Consider the following 17,185-nt stretch of genomic DNA (forward strand, 5'->3'; position numbering starts at 1 on the left):
GAGATTACAGGTATGTGCTACTGCGCCCCATCTCAAACCTTTTTTTTTTTTTTTTCAACTCTGTTAATTCTAAAATAATTTTGGAAATGTTATACCTTTGTATCTTATGGCCCAATTTAAATTGCAACTTACAATTTTTATTGTAAATTTAAATACTTGCAAAAGATACATTTTTCTGACATTAATAAATATTGAGATTTGAAATTTAAAATCTTTTAAATAAAGTAGAATTATTAGACCTGAGAAAGAGGAACTTGCACATCCTGAAGCTACATTTTATTTTATAAAATCTTATAAACATTTTATAAACTTGAGGCCCTTCCCTCACTATCTGGCATTTAACACTCATAGAGAAAGACCTATAACTCTAAACTCCTCTTTTCAATACTAACTCCATTCAAATACCAACTAATCATTTTTCCTTATCTACTGCTTGTCCTACACACACACACACACACACACACACACACACACACACATATACATACACACACCTACATTTAAATGTCATTAATGCTTCTAGGCTGTGCTCTCTCTGAGTCAGACACTCCTTCTGAGAAGGGTAGATTGGAAGTGCTGAAGAAATGGATCAATTAATTAACTCATCAAATCCCTGTGCCAGACAGCATGTGTCCAGAATATTCTTGCAGTAACAGAGTAACAGTTCCTGAAGGCTGAATGCCTGTTTCCTTGCCTCTCTGGATTCTGATTACAGTGGTACTTGCAAAATGTATACATAGTAGCTGGAGATTTCTATCAGTAATAATTCATAAAACTCATATATTTGTATATAGACTATCTACACCATTTCATGCACTGGCAACTAGATGGAAATTGAACAGTAGAATTGGAAGTAATTTTCCTTTTTATATTTAGTCGTGTTTTATCCAGTATTCACAATTAAGTGGTTTTAATGTAAAAGTTTAATGTTCATTGCTTATATCTTATATACTCTCTAATTTGAAAGAACAATTTTGAATATTTTAGTAAAATTAGGTTTGTTTAAAAACACTTAAAGGTTTTTATTATTTTTTCATTTATTGTAAATCTTTATAAACATATTTACAAATTTGGTGCTTTGAATACAACTCTAATTTGTTTTAATCCTCTTAGTTATTATTGTTAATAAAATAGACATTTTTGTCATGACAGCATAATTATTCACTAAGCAAAGGAAAAAATTAAATTATGGAAGAACAAAAATAAAGCATATGTCTTTATTTTTTGTGTACTCCACACAGTTCACCAACAGAACACCCAAACACACATGCTAATAAATAAATCCAGTATTCATTAATATTTTGCCAATTTTCAGATTTAAAAACTCCAAAACTTTCCACATTTTCCTGCCACATGAGAACACTCTTCTTTACCAGTTTGTTGGCCTGATCTGTAACTTAAGCTTAGGCTTGTCTAGGTCCCAGTCTACGCTGGCTCATGCTTGGGGTCAGACCAGTCTGAAAGTATCTAGTAAGTCTCAACATCAGAGTGATTTGATGCTCACCCTTTTCCACTTTTAAACATTTTATTTACTTATATAATAAATAAAAAATGTATATATTTATCATGTACAACTGGTTGTTATGAAATATGTACACATTGTGGAAAGGCTAAAGTGAGCACCGTTATTTATGTGTTAAAAATCACATTTTTCTTAAGAGTAAAACCTTATTGTTCCCTTCAGTCTTTGAACTCAAAATTCTGCTCTACTTTCCCAAAGATGTATATTTTAATATAATATTCCTAGTGAATATGTATGTTCTTGGAGGCCTGTTACTAGTATTCTATCATTATTTTCTGCAAAAAATATATAAAATGGGATTTCAATATCCTGTAACTTTAATGCTTTGTATGTTAAAATACTTTTTTATGAACTGACTTGTTATAACTATCAGTAACATACTAATATATAATAAAATATATTAATTTTTGATAAAAATATGAAGCAAAAAAAAATCTCTCCTAATGAGATAACTGGACATGTTTTAATCACTCCATGGATATCACTTGTTGTTAGAATAGGATTGGATTTCTTAATCCAGTCTATTTTACACATTCAATTTTTAATGATCAAGTTCTTGGGAACATGGAACATTTTTTGCCAAAATAACCAGAAGGAATGACAGAGTCTTATTGTGAATCAACAGCATCTGGTTTCAATGCTGTTGAAAAGATGCAAACTTGGCTGGTTCTCTTGTCCTGCCATCACCAGATCCAGTGATCTCCCCGCTTACCAGAATGATGCACGGGCTCTTCGGTGGTCTCCCTGCGTCTACCCTTGCTTCCCTGCATCTGCACCCACATTATGTAACAGGGGTGGTGATCTGTTAAAAGTCAAATCGCTCCCCTGTTTAAAATTCCCCGTGGCTTCCCATCTCTCAGGAGAGCCTGACACCTCAGCAGGATCTTGGACGCTCTGCCTGCTTTCCCTTGGTGGCTCCGACCTCAGCGCTTGCTCTGGTTCTCCTCCTTTGGAGATGCACCCCCTCCCCCAGAGCCTGCTTGCTGGTTGCCCCTCTGCCTGGAAACACTCTCCCTCCTTTCTTCAGAGATGCTGGTCTTTCTCTGGGAGGCTGAAGCCTCAGTGCCTCCCTCTCTCAAGTCCCGCCCCTCCCGTCATTCATTTTCCATTTTCCTACTTAACTTTTTCAGCTCAGCAATGACCTCTAACATGCTAGATAGTTTACATTTTAATCTCCTTTACAGTTCAGCCCCTTGAAGGCAAGGATTTTTGTCAAGTGTCAGTAAAGGCTGCACCTTGGAGCCGAGGACAGGTGTGCTCAGTAGATACTGGCTGGACACCGAAATGGTTTTCTGTGCAGAAAAACGAAGGAGCACAGACGTGGTATCTGGGAACCAGTTCCTTTCTCCCCTGGCAGTTTCCGTGGCTCAGAAGTCCTGTCTGGTTCAACTGTGTTTTCTGGTCACAGGGCTGCAGGAATCCCACTGGGTACATTCTGAACCTCAGACATTCTGAACCTCAGCCTCCTCTTCCCAGGTGATTCCTGGCAGAGTCCTGTTCCTTGCAGCATTAAGACTTTATTTCTGGCCACCATCCAGGACCCACTCTCAGTCCTGGAGGACTCCATGATTCCTTGTCCCCCAGCCCTCTCACTACGTGACAGCTACTGTCGCCAAGGCCAAGGGAGACTCTCTCCCTCCAATTTGCTGGTCCTGCATAATGTAAGGTGGGTGGGCGGCCATCTCATCACATTTGCCTCAGGGGTGAGGCTTGAACCTCAGAGGTGGGGCCTGGAGTCACCCTAGAACCCTGCTTGGCACAGTAAGTGAACTAAGAAGGGAAAGATAAGGCTTACCTTAGGATGTCCTGGTTGAAGAACCTCTTAAGGATACTGTCCTTTTATGTTTCCCTGTTATTTCAGACTATTAAAACTCTTAAAGAGATTCAGTTGTGGAAGGTGCACATCAAAGTCAGACAAAGACAATCGTGAAAGAAAAAGAACTGACGTCACTCAGGCCGGTCGGTTTCAGGAACCTGTACCCATGGCACATGAGACCCTGTACCCTGAATCCTTCCAAAACTGCGCCCCAGGGAAGTCTGTATACGGTCTATCATGAAGGATCCCTGGTTTATCTGGGTGTGGCTCATATCAGACATTGGCAATCACCTGACCTCATGACCTGCCTCCTGCTATGAGTTCCTCCAGTTGTGGTGACAAGAGGCAACTGGAGCCTAAGACAAAAGACATCCAGCCACCCACCCCCTAGTTCCCAGATGGTCTCTGCCTTCTTGGCCACGTCCCTGAAGGCGTCTCAAGCAGTCTGCAAGTTTTCATTTCCTTTTCACACCTCATTGGCCATTAAGGGTTGAACTATGAACAGAAATATGAACAGCAATTTCCAAGTGTTGCGATCAGAAGTTGGAAACCACAGTTTGCAGAACCCACTTATTCTTAGTTCGAGGGCCCCCATGAAGAAGAAAACTCGCTGGGTCAGGGTTGAAAGTCCTGACTGTGGAACAGAACTAGTTTCTACTGACTGAGAACAAAAGAGGGTGACCAAATGGAGGGGAAGTGTGTGAGAGTGTGAGAGTGTGAGTGTGTGTGTCAGTGTGTGAGAATAACTTGGCCTCTGTAGTGTTAGGGGGTGTAAGGGCGGTGTCACAGCAGGTGTGTGTGGCTAGGGAAGAACAGCTGTGTTAGAAGCAGGCAGGGATGTAAGAAGGCCAAGATGGAGAGCAAGGCAAGGGAATCTGAGCCTCACTGGGGGAGTGTCCCATTCCTCGTCTCTGCAGTGAGGCTGAAACCTAGAGACCCTCAGCTCCCAGGCACAGGGATTTCCAGTTCCTATTGCAACACGACATTCTCAAATAAATTCTTAGCTTCAACTGTAGCCTGAGTTCGTTTCTGGTCCTCCTCACAAGGATGTTGCTTTAAAAAAGTTTTATTTTTAAAATTGCTTGATATGATTGTTATGCCAAAAATAGTACTTGACTAGGAATGCATCCTTAAAATTGTAAATGTGTTAACCTACTTTATAGAAATAGATTACATTTTCTGAAATGAGTATTTATGTGTATAGAAAATTTCTAGAAAATATTTCAAAACATTCCCCATCATTAATTTTTGGACTTTTGAGTTTTTTCAATTTAAACTTGTCTTTGTGCTTACTGGTATTTTAACTTTTCTTTAACAATATAGGACACTTTGCCTCAAAACGAAAAAACTTCAAATAAAGATCCTTGTTGTTTCTTGGGGGGAAAAAAGTTCTGTCAAAATAAATAAATAAAACCACTCATTAAAAATCTAAAAACTAGAGCTGGGGCTGTGGCTCAGTGGCAGAGCACTTGCCTAGCATGTGTGAGGCTCTGGGTTCCATCCTCAGCACCACATAAAAAACTAAACCAATAAAGGCATGCTGTCCATCTACAAGTATAAAAAAATCTAAGGACTCTATGAAATGTAATTTATTGGGAAATTATGTATTTTAAGCAAATCATTCCAGCAAAACAGAATTACTCTATTGCACTATGAGCTCCCAGCAGAGGAGCCGTCTGCGTCTCTCCGCTGTGTTCCTGGGAGTCTGGACTCTGGAGACCCGCTCTGGGTACTTACTGCACCAACACTCCCCAGGTAGCCACTGCAAATGGGCCCCTCCACTCCCTGCGCCTCTCTCTTCTGCATACCTGGAGGAGAAGACTGAATATGACACACTTTTTAACGCGTGCCTTTGTATTTCCTGCTCAGCCACATAATGCAATGCAGGAAACGACCTCAAATACATGAGCTAACCAAAGTTCTGAGCCGCACTGAGCTCCAACTTTAGAAATGGAAGCGCATGAGCTAAGAAGTAAGCCAGAAACCAGGCTGACTTGTCGGGCCCCATGTCATTGTCCTTCCAGGACAGGGCTTGTCAGGGGCAGCGTTGTGTGGACCAGCGCATCTCAGGTGATTCTGAACAAGACCGGGAAAGGGCTCCCCACGGCTTACACGGAGGGTCTTGACTTGCGCCTGGTGGACCTCGCCCATATTCATCAGCGCTCTGAGTCCTGCGTCCTGTGCTGGGCCGGTCACCAAATGCTCGGTTCTGCCCTGTTTCATTGAAGTCCGGTGGGAACGCGTTGCTCCTGGGTTTAGTTCAAGGTGGATATAAATGTCTATCCCTCAAATTAGCCATGCTGGCCTCTGGCTGGACGTTGGGATCACGGGGAGCGGCGTTCTAAAGCCAGCATCCAGGCCCGGCCCCATTCCAGCACAACCACAGGCCTGGGAACTGCGGGCCCTGTGGGGCGGTGTTTGGATTCGCCCTGTAACGCAGTGTGCCACGAGGGCATCTGCGCCTCCCCTAAGGCTTCAGCGTGGGAGAGGCGCCTCCTCCACTTCTTAGCGCAGCGCTTCGCCACCCCCCACCCCCACCCCACCCGCAGCCCAGGTTCGCAGGGTTCCTTGAAGTCACAGGGAAGGTGAGGGATTTAACACCTGCTGTGCGTGGGATGAGTGTCCCCCAGCTGTTCTCCTGTAGAGGATTGGCCGAATCTAGGGGGTTGGGGTCTAGCGGGAGGCCCTAAGGCCATCGTGTCATGCCCTCCCTGAACCCCAGTCAGCCCTTTCTCCCTCACTCTTACCTTCAATTAAGCAACATTAGCATTTTGCTCTGACAACCTCTCTGCGCACTGTGAACACCGTGGTCAAGGTTCAGCCTTTCCGGAGCCTGTAGGAGGCCACGTGTTTGTGAGCCCACAAAACTGTGAGCTAAATAAACCTTTTCTCTCTATAAAATAGTTAATTAGTTACCTCAGGTACTTTGGTATAGTAACATGAAACTAATAATTTCAGAAGCATGAACAATACTGATTTATAAAAGCATTTGTAACCTTAACTATGTTTCAATTCCATGTATATCTATTTATTTATGGCTTTTGATTAATAGACTCCTCATTTTAATTGTTTGCCTTAGTTCTTCTAATTCAATGTAGTAAGCATTGAAAAATATAAAAAGAACTAAAAATCTTTATCTAAAACTCACAAAATCAAATAAGGAAGAAATAAAAGTAATCTACCATCTCAAATTTTCTTATTTGTAAGCTTATAGTACCTATATGTATAAATTGACACATTAAACTTTAAGCCACATTGAAATCTTTGGAATGTATTAAATATGTATAAAGTTGAATCTGCATCTGAATGCTGAGATCTGTTTATTAGAAATCTAATTTCACTTGCATTCTCATGTTACAGTGAGAAAGGTTTGGGTGCATATAAAAGAAGAAGAAACAGTGGCTTAAAATCATGGACATCATTTTCACATAACAAGATGCCTGGAGTGAGGCAGGCTCTGGAGTAGATTTGGTGCCCTTCAATGCCAGTGTGGGTTCAGTCTTGCTGGTCAAATGCAAGACAGCTTCCTGTGCTGCAGGCCACCCATGCCAGCTCATGGTAGTAGCAGTGGGGTGAGGGTTCTACCATTGGCTGCTGGTAACCAATATTTTTATCAGAAAAAAAAAAAAAAGATGCTTTCCCAAAACCACCCAGCAGACTTGCACTTTGGTTTTATCAGCTAAAACTGCCATGCAGACCCCTGTAATTACAAGTGTACTAGGATGTTAAACACTTGACTTTTCCTCTTACTTTGTGGGCAGGAAACAGAAGAGAGTTGGACATGCATTAGCTGTAAGTCAAACTTGTGTCATTTCTCATCTTGCTGTGTTATTTCTCAATTTTTCATCAGCTACATTAAGTGTAAAATCAACTACTTCTTAAGTGATAAATCTTTTAAGTGTTAGGTAATATTGCCTTTTCTTCTATTAAAAAAAAAAAGCTGTTAGTCATAAATTTTCTTGTAAGCCTCCCTTTCCCAATCATAAATGTTGCAGTCCCAGAGTTGCTTTCTCAACTCAGGAAAAAAAAAAATGTTATTGTCTTGTCACAATGAAACCAATATGGGTGAGAGCCATCATTTCATCACAGATGGAAGGAGAAACTGATGAAAAATTGAGCAGAGAAGGCAACGTGATCAGGATGCATATTTTTTAAAGGCGTGGAGAATGTGTTGGTGGGAAATACAAAATACCAATACAAAGAGGAACTTGTGCGACATTTTTCCAAGTGCTCTCTTTCTTTATCTGAAATAGGGGATCAGTCACGAGGTGGAAGGTGACCACTGCTCAGACTGGATTGGAAACCGTGGATATGGGGACAGGTCGGCAGATATTCTGGAAATGAAACAGAAAACGTGTTAAAATGTTAGAAATGGCTGTGAGGAAGAGGCAGGAATTAGCTGACTCCCAGGTTCCTGGCTTGAGAAGCTCAGAACAGCTATGGAAGGAAGATGAAGGTCTGCATTTGGAAAAGAAGCACTAAGACACTTGACCCTGGATCCTTTGGAGCCTACGTATCAACCCTGGAATAGTATGAAGAAGACAGATGTCACCCTTAGCATGGCTCAGACACATCTGTGATGTATACTGCAATGCTTTATCACACCCCCAAAAGACAAAGTATCTTTAAAAACCTAAGAAACTAAATAGTATTATTACGGAAGTTAAAAGGGGGTAAAGTCAAGTATATTAATTAATTTGTTACACTTACAGAAGGACAGGATGTCAAATGGGGTAAAAAGAGTTATCTGATATTTATAATAAACATAGTTAATTTAATGCATTTTGAGTCATTGTACACAATTGCTGCACAACTTTTTATTTCTCTGGTTGTACACAACAATGTAGTATCACACCATATGTGCAGTCACACATGTACCTCGGGTAATGATGTCCATCTCATTTCACCATCTTTCCTGCCCTCATGCCCCCTCCCCATGAGTATATTAATTAATTTAATACACTTACAGAAGGACATATTGTCAAATTGGGCTAAAAAGAGTTATCTGATATTTATAATAAGCATAGTTAATTTAATGTGATGAATAGACTTGTTTAATATATAGATGGCCAAAGGGAGGCAAAGAGATGTAAATTTTAAAAATCAGGAGAGGCAGTAATGTTATTCCAGATAAAAACATAGGGACAAGGAACTAAGTAGGACAGAAACACAATATATTATAATAAAAGGCATAATTATGAAGCAAATATAGTACTATAAGCCCAAACCTCAGACTATATGGGAACTAAACTCATGTTAAAAATACAATTAGCAAAACCTATTAAGAAAATACAATAAAATACCTTTATGCCTCAGCATTGGGAAACTTTACTATGTCATCAGAATCCAACATCTAGAAGACAAATGAGCGCTGTTAATGGATAACACTCTCAAAACCTTTCACTTTATATGTGGTACAGTTGAGATGTCTCCATGTAGATGTATGGAACAGGCAGCCCAGGAGCCAGGACAGCACCTGGTACCTACTACACAGGCAGTGCTCCCCTGTGCACTCCTGACGTGCCAGGCAAAGGGATGCCTCTTTTGGCATCCGAGGGTCTACACACAGGAGCTGACATTTTTCTCGCCAGATTGTGCTTTATTTAGCTTCATTAGAGTAGAACCAAACTGGTAACAGACCATTCAAAGAAGTTTCACTACTCCTTTATTTCCTAATCAAGAAAACCCTAAGTAACAGGTAAATGTGCTGTTGCTTCAGAGTCCAAACTGTAGGAGATTCAAGGTGGGGGCAAGAGGAAGGCTGCATTCCTAGCTGCTCCATAGCTCAGGATTGGAGCAGTGGGGTACTAGTTCTCGTCAAGATGGGTGAAAAGGGATCTCACTATAATTCAGTAAGGGACAGTCAGAGTGCCTTAGAGACTCAGAAATCTGGGTGCATTGAACAAATAAACAAAAAAGACAACATTAGAACAAACCAATGGGGGCAGCAGCAGCTCGAGCAGTGCTGGTTCACACAGAAAGAAACACAGATTTCTTATGGAAATGCCTGAGACCAGAGAAGAGGCCTGAAGTTGGCTGATCCAGAGTCTTCACTGTGCACTGGTGCTCAGAAGTGCTCTGTGTTTTCCAGCTGGCTGTGGAGAGCTGAGACAGAGCCTTGTTCAGGTGGCCATGCTGCAACTGCTGCTTCAGAGACAGGAGATCACAGCAACAGGGCTGTGTATCCCAGCAAGCACCACTGTATGGCCTAGGGCGTGTCTAGCAGAACAGGAGTGAAGCAAGAGACAGAAAAGATTCTATCCAGGGGGGTTCAAGTCAGAAAAGCAAAGGGAGCCCAGCTCACTTCTTTAAGTCTGGCAGCTCACATGACCAGCTGAAGTGGGCTGGGACTCAGAGCAGGCAGGTGTGAGCTCAGGGACGGAGCCTGGGAAGGCTGTGTTCCTGGGCAGCAAAGTGTATGGAGAACTAGATCTCCTACCCCATAAGTAGAATCCTAGGGAGGCTCTTGAGATGCAGACTCCCAGAGGAGGTCAGCAACTGCCGGGCACTCAGAGTGGGTTGATCTAACCCCTTCAGAACCGAAGCCACCAGCAAAGGCCCTGGGGCCTGTTTAGACCTAAGCCTGCCAGAACCTCACTCACAGAACTCCACAGTGGTTCCCCCAGGTGTACATCCATCTGGTCTGTGCAGAAAATTCCAGATGACAGTACTTCCCACCTCACCCTACCTCACAGCAGGGAGAAGGAAGCTGAGACATATTTCAACCAGCTTCAGTGTTAGGCCATCCAAGAGGCAGTGTGCAGAGCAATGCCAGGAGAAGCACTGTTTGCACACTGCCCTTGTCTGCCTCTCTGTACACGGCTGAAGAAGAATTGGGAGAAAGACAGTGGACACAGACAGTGACCACCTACCCTCATAGACCATGTTGACCACTTCAGTAAAGAGGATTCCTTCATTTTTCATTTAAAAACTTTTTCTCTTTTTTTTTTCTTTCTTTCATGTGGTGTGTGTGTGTGTGTGTGTGTGTGTGAGAGAGAGAGAGAGAGAGAGAGAGAGAGAGAGAGAGAGAGAGTTTTCTGTGCTGGTTGGTTCAAGGGCATATAAACTATATATTTATATATAATATGTGTGTACCAAGATATACATATTTGTTTCTTTTTTCCAAATCTTTATCAATTTTAACATTTTTTAACAGTTGTTTTTCCTTACCTTGCTCTTTGATGGTTGGGGATTTGGGGTTTGTATATTTTGGTTTTCTTTTGTATTCTTTTTATTGGTTTGTTTGTCTCTTTTTTACTATATATTATTTAGTTGTAGATGGACACAACATCTTTATTTTATTTATGTTTATATGGTGCAGAGGATCCAACCCAGGGCTTCACACATGTGAAGGTGAGCGCTCTATCACTGAGCCCCAGCCCAGCCCTGGTTTGTTTCTCCTCTTCTTTTTCTCTTTTCCTCTGTGACTAATAGTCCAATTCTACTGTTCTGTCTTCCTCTCTCCCTTTACTCTGTTTCTACTATTTTTAGCCTCCTTTCTCATATCCATCACCTGCTCCATCTCTTCTGCATCCTCTCTGTTCACTTTTTGAAATCGTAGACTCTTCTCTGCCTTCACAGCACATTTTCTTTTTTCTTCACTAGTTGCATTTTTTTCATACCTTGGAACTCACTGGTTTATACAACTCGTGCCACCACCATGAATGCTACTACAATCATAACTGCTGTGGGTGACAGAGGTGACACCTGCTGTTTGCTTTAAAGCCAGATTTAATCTGTGGTCATCATTTTTACTGTTGATAATTGTTGACCCCACCATTCATGCTTTTTGTGATATTTAATGTTATGGTGTCGGGGCTGGGGATGTGGCTCAAGCGGTAGCGCGCTCCCCTGGCATGCGTGCAGCCCAGGTTCGATCCTCAGCACCACATACAAACAAAGATGTTGTGTCCGCTGAGAACAAAGATAAATAAATATTTAAAAAATTCTCTCTCTCTCTCTCTCTCTCTCTCTCTCTCTCTGTCTCTCTCTCTCTCTCATCTCTCTCTCTTTAAAAAAAAATAATAATGTTATTGTGTCCTAGTAGAAATGGGGTATTTGCTCTAATACTGTATATTATATGCATTGGCTGTAGCTGTTGTTTGTTTTTCCCTCTTTTGTGAGGTGCTGGGAGCCTACAGGTACACACAGGGTAGAGACTCTGCTGATGAATTAAACTCAACCAAAAGACATCACACCTTGCTCCACACACAAATTGATGATACCCGATCTTCAGCTATACTTCAGTACAAAGAATACAAGAGTCAAAAACCCAAATGACCAGGCACCAAATAGAAATGTATATGGGTGGTCTCCCCCAGTCCTGTCTATAGACAACCACTAATATAGCCAACAGAGAATTAAGACAGAGGTTGTGGTTACCACTCCTACAAGGAGGTCTCAATCTATATCCCTCTAGGACACGTAGGAAGTGAAGACTGAGCCTTAAGAAAGCCAAATAATAAGACCAAGAAAAATTCCTCCCAAGGGATACATAAAACCCAACACAGAAATACAAGAAATATGAAAAAACAAGGTAACACAACACCTCCTAAAGCTCATAATTTACCAAAAACTCACCCCAAAGTTATTGAAGTAGATGAAATGTCAAACAAAGAATTCAGAAGAATCATTATAAAAATGATCAATGAATGCTAAGAGAACACAGAAAAACAAGTTGAATGAATTAAGAATGAATTAAGGAAGCCAGTATAGGATATCAATGAGAAATTCAATAAGAAGATAGAAATACTGAAAAAAGAAACAAACAGAAATCTTGGAAATAAAAGGCACAATAAATCAAATAATATATTCAGCTGAAAGTCTCCCTAATAGAGTTGACCATGCTGACGACAGAATTTCAGAACTGGAAGACAAAGTGGCCAGCATTGAACATTCAGACAGCATTACAGAAAAGAAAATAAGTAACCATGATCAGAATATACAAAAACTCTGGGACAACAATGAGACCAAACTTAATAATCACTGAAATTGAAGAGGGTTGTGAGATGCAAGCTAATGGAATTGATAACCCCATTAGGGAAATAATAACATAAATTTTTCCAAATCTTGAGAATGAGATGGACATTCCCATACAGGAAGCATTCAGAACCCCAAGTAGACAAGCTCAAAAAAGAACCTCTCCATGATAACACCTAACATATAGAATAAGAATAGAATTCTAAACACCTCAAGAGAAGCGTTTCAGGGTACATTTAGAGGCAAGCCTATCAAAATCACTTCCAATTTTTAAGCACCAACACTTAAAAGTCAAAAGCTCTTGGAATGATGTGTTCCAAGACCTGAAAGAAAAGAACTGTCAACTAAGAAGTTATATCCAGCAAAGCTATCCTTCAGAATCGAAGAGGAAATAAAAACCTTCCAAGATAAGTAGAAACTAAAAGAATTCATGACTACTAGATGGGCACTACTGAACTTAAATAAATATTCCATGCAGAGGAAATAGAAAACAAACCCCAGAGCCGACAAATGAAAAAATCTCATTTGAAGGGTAGCTAAGCAAATGATGAACATCTCTCTATAATAATGAAAATGGTTGCAACCTTTGAATTAAAAAACACAGACTTGAAGAACAGATTAAAAAATAAGACCAAATTATATGTTTTTTTGCAAGAGACACAGCTTACAAGCAAAGACAGCCACAGCCTAAAAGTGAAAGAATGGAAATTGATACATTATACAAATGGAGGCTGAAGACAAGCAGGAGTAGCTACTCTCATATCTGACAAAACAGCCTTCAAAATAAGACAAACCAGACTTCAAAACAAAATTGATCAGAAGAGACAGAGAGGTCATTTCTTACTGGTAAAAAGAATGAATCATCAATATAACAATAATATAACAATGTAACAATAACAAGTATTTATGCCCCAAACATGAATGCAATTAATTACATAAAAGAGAAACTTTTCAAACTGAAGACTCACATAGAACACAATACAATAATACTGGGTGATGTCAACCCCCTTCTCTCACCATTAGATCGGTTATGAATTAGACACCATTAGACAGAATATGAATGATAAATTCAATAAGAAGGTAGAAATATTGAAAAAAGAAACAAACAAATCTTGGAAATAAAAGGCATAATAAACCAAATAACATATTCAGCTGAAAGTCTTTCTAATAGAGTTGACCATGCTGACGATAGAATTTCAGAACTAGAAGACAAAGTGGCCAGCATTTACATTCAGACAGCATTTCAGAAAAGAAAATAAGTAACCATGATCAGAAAAATAAACAAACATAAATCTAGACATAAATGTGGTAAAGACATTTTAGAAATGAGAAATATTATAAATCAAATGGATTTAACAAATACCTATAGACTTTCTCAGCCAACACAGATGAATATACTTTTCTCTCAGTGGCTCATGGAACCTTCTTCAAAATAGATCATATTTTTTTACCATAAAGCAACTCTTAGCACATACAAAACAGCTTATATAATTTCTTACATCTTATCATGTTATAATGGAATGAAATTAGAAATCAACATGACAAAATCCTACAGAAACTATATAAATACCTGGAGATTAAACAATACACTTTTGAATGATGAATGGGTGATAGAAGAAATCAAGAGAGAAATTTAAACTTTTTAGACTCAAATGAAAATGATGATCCAACATATCAGAACCCCTAGGACACTAAGATGGCGGTTCTAAGGGGAAAGTTTACAGCTATGAGTGCCTCCATAAGAACATCAGAAAGATCCCAAATAAACAACATAATGATGCATTTCAAGGCCTTGAAAAAGAAGAACAAATGAATTCCAAAACCAGTAGAAAGAAGTAAATATTTAAGATTGGAGCCCAAATCAATGAAATTGAGAATAAAAAACCCCAAAAGATCAGTGAAAAAGAGTTGGTTCTTTGAAAAGATTAACATGATTGATAACCTCTTAGCCAAGCTAACTCAGAAAATCAGAGAAAAGTCCAATTAGTAAAATTAGAGATTAAAAAAGAGAAATCATGAAAAACATCATAGAAATCCATCAGATCATTAAGGACCATTTTGAAAATTATACTCCAATAAATTGGAAAACCTAAAAAAAATGGATACATTTCTAGACAAATATGACCTGCCAAAGCTGAATGAAGAAGACATAGAAAACCTAAATATATCAATAACTATCATTGAGATAGAAGCAGAAATAAAAGGTCTCAACAAAGAAAATCCCAGGACCAGATGGATTCTCAGCTGAATTCTACCAGACCTTTAAAGAAGAACTGATGCCAATACTCCTCAAGTTATTCCATGAAATAGTAAGGGATGGAATACTTCCTAATTCATTCTATGAAGCCAGTATCACACTCATCTCAGAACCAGATAAGGACACATGAAGGAAGGAAAGATGCAGGCCAATATCCCTGAGGAACTTAGATGCAAAAATACTTGTTTAAATTTTAGCAAATTGTGTTCAGCAACATATTAAGAAGATTATACGTTGTGACCAGTTTAGTTTTATTCCAGAGATACAGGATAGTTTAATATATGTAAATCAATACATATAATTTCATCACATAAATAGAATTAAGGACAAAAATCACTCAATCATCTCAATAGATACCAAGAAGGCCTTCAATAAAATTCAGCACACATTCATTATAAAAACACAGAAGGAATTAGGGATAGAAGAAACCTACCTCAACATCATGAAGGCTATACATGAAAACCTCAAGGCCAACCTCATAGTCAATGGGGAAAAACTGGGGAAAGAATTTTTTTTTTTTTTAATTTGGGACAAGACAAGAATATCCACTCTTACCACTACTATATAACACAGTGGTAGAAATTCTAGACAGAGCAATTAGGCAAGAGAAAAAAATAAAAGGGTTAAAAATAGGAAAGTAAGAAGTCAAATTATGACTGTTTTTAGATAAGATTATCCTACACTTAGAATGTCCAGAAATTCCATCCAAAGAGTGCTAGAGCTAATAAACAAATTTGTCAGAGTAGCAGGTTACAAAATTAACATGCAAAAGTCAATAGCTTTCCTATATAACAACAATGAAGCTGCTAAGAAAAAATCAGGAAAATAATTCCATTCACAATAGCCCCCAAAAAACAAAAACAGGAATGTATCTAATCAAGAAGGGAAGAACCCTACAAACTATAGAACATTGAAGAAAAAATTTGAAAAGGACTCAGAAGATGGAAAGACCTCTCATGTTCATATTCATGGGTAGGCAGAATTAATAATGAAATAAAAAGCCTCAACAAAGAAAATAGCTATACTGTTAAAATGGCTATACTGCCAAAAGCAATATACAGATTCATTGCAATACCCATCAAAAGACCAATGACATTCTTCATGGAACTAGAATTCATTTGGAAGAGAAAAGACCTGAAATAGCCAAAGCAATTCTAAGCCAAAAAAGCAGTGTGGGAGGCACCACAATACCTGACTTCAAATTATACTTCAGAGCTGTAATAACAAAACCTGCAGGGTACTGGCATAAAAACAGACACACAGACCAATGGCACAGAATAGAAGACAGAGCCAAATCCATACAGACACAGTTATCAGATTCTTGATGAATGTGCCAAAACACACACTGGAGAAAAGTCTGCTTTTATAACACATGGTCCTAGAAAAATTAGTTCTCCATATATAGAAGAATTGAACTAGACCCCTGTCTCTCACCCTGCACAAAAATCAACTCAAAATGAATCAAAGACCTAAGAATTAGACTGGAAACTAGAAGACGACAGAGGTCAACACTCCAGCACACAGCCACAGGCAATGACTTTCTCAATAGGACCCCCAAGGTTCAGGAAATAATAACAAAAGTTAATAAATGGGACAGCATCAAATAAAAAAGTTTCAGCACAGCAAAGGAAATAACAGGGAATGTGAAGAGAGAACCAATCAAAATGGGAGAAATCTTTGCTATCTACTCTTCTTACAGAGGATTAACATTTAGAAGAGGTAAAGAATTCAAAAATACCCCCCCCCCAAATTTTTTTAAACCCAATTAGGCCAATTAATAAACAGGCAAATGAACTAAACAGAAAGTTGTCAAAAGAAGAAATACAAATGGTGAATAAATATGTGGAAAAATGTGCAACCTCTATAGCAAGAAGAATGAACATGAAAATTACACTGAGAGTTCATCTCATTCTAGTCTGAATGGCAGCCATCAAGAATACAACAACAGTAGGTGCTGGAGAGGATGCGCAGGAACAGGAACACTCTCACACTGCTGGTTGGAGTGTGAATTAGTACAACCACTATGGAAATCAGAAAGGAGTTTTCCAAAAAGACTAGGCATGGAACCATCCTAGGACCCAGATACTCCTCAGTGTTTATCCTAAAGAATTAAAGTTGTCACACTAGAGTGACAGCAGCACGATTCATAACAGCCAAACTGTGGGACCAGCCTAGGTGTCCATCAATGGATGAATGGATAAAGAAATGGTAGCATATATACACAGTGGAGTTTTATTCAGTCATAAAGGAAAAAATGAAATTATAGTATTTGCAGGAACATGGATGGAACTTGAGAATATTATGTTCAGTGAAATAAGCCAAACTCAAAAGGTCAAGGGTCATATGTTTTCTCTCATATGTGGAAGCTAGAGAGGAATAAAGGTCAAGAAAGGAAGAAAGGTGGGGTCTGGGATATCTTGAAAATCAAAGGGACATCAACAGAGGAAAGGGACCAAGAGGTGGAGGCAGAGAGGGAGGGAGGAAGTGCTGGGGAGTGATACTGGCCAAATTAGATTGTTAAATTGTGTGCATGTACAAATATGGAACAAATCCCACCATTATGTACGACTATAATGCATCAATTAAAAAATGTAGGGAACAAGAGTCCCAA

Source organism: Callospermophilus lateralis, chromosome 10, assembly GCF_048772815.1.
Source record: "Callospermophilus lateralis isolate mCalLat2 chromosome 10, mCalLat2.hap1, whole genome shotgun sequence".
NCBI classification, from domain to species: Eukaryota; Metazoa; Chordata; class Mammalia; order Rodentia; family Sciuridae; genus Callospermophilus; species Callospermophilus lateralis.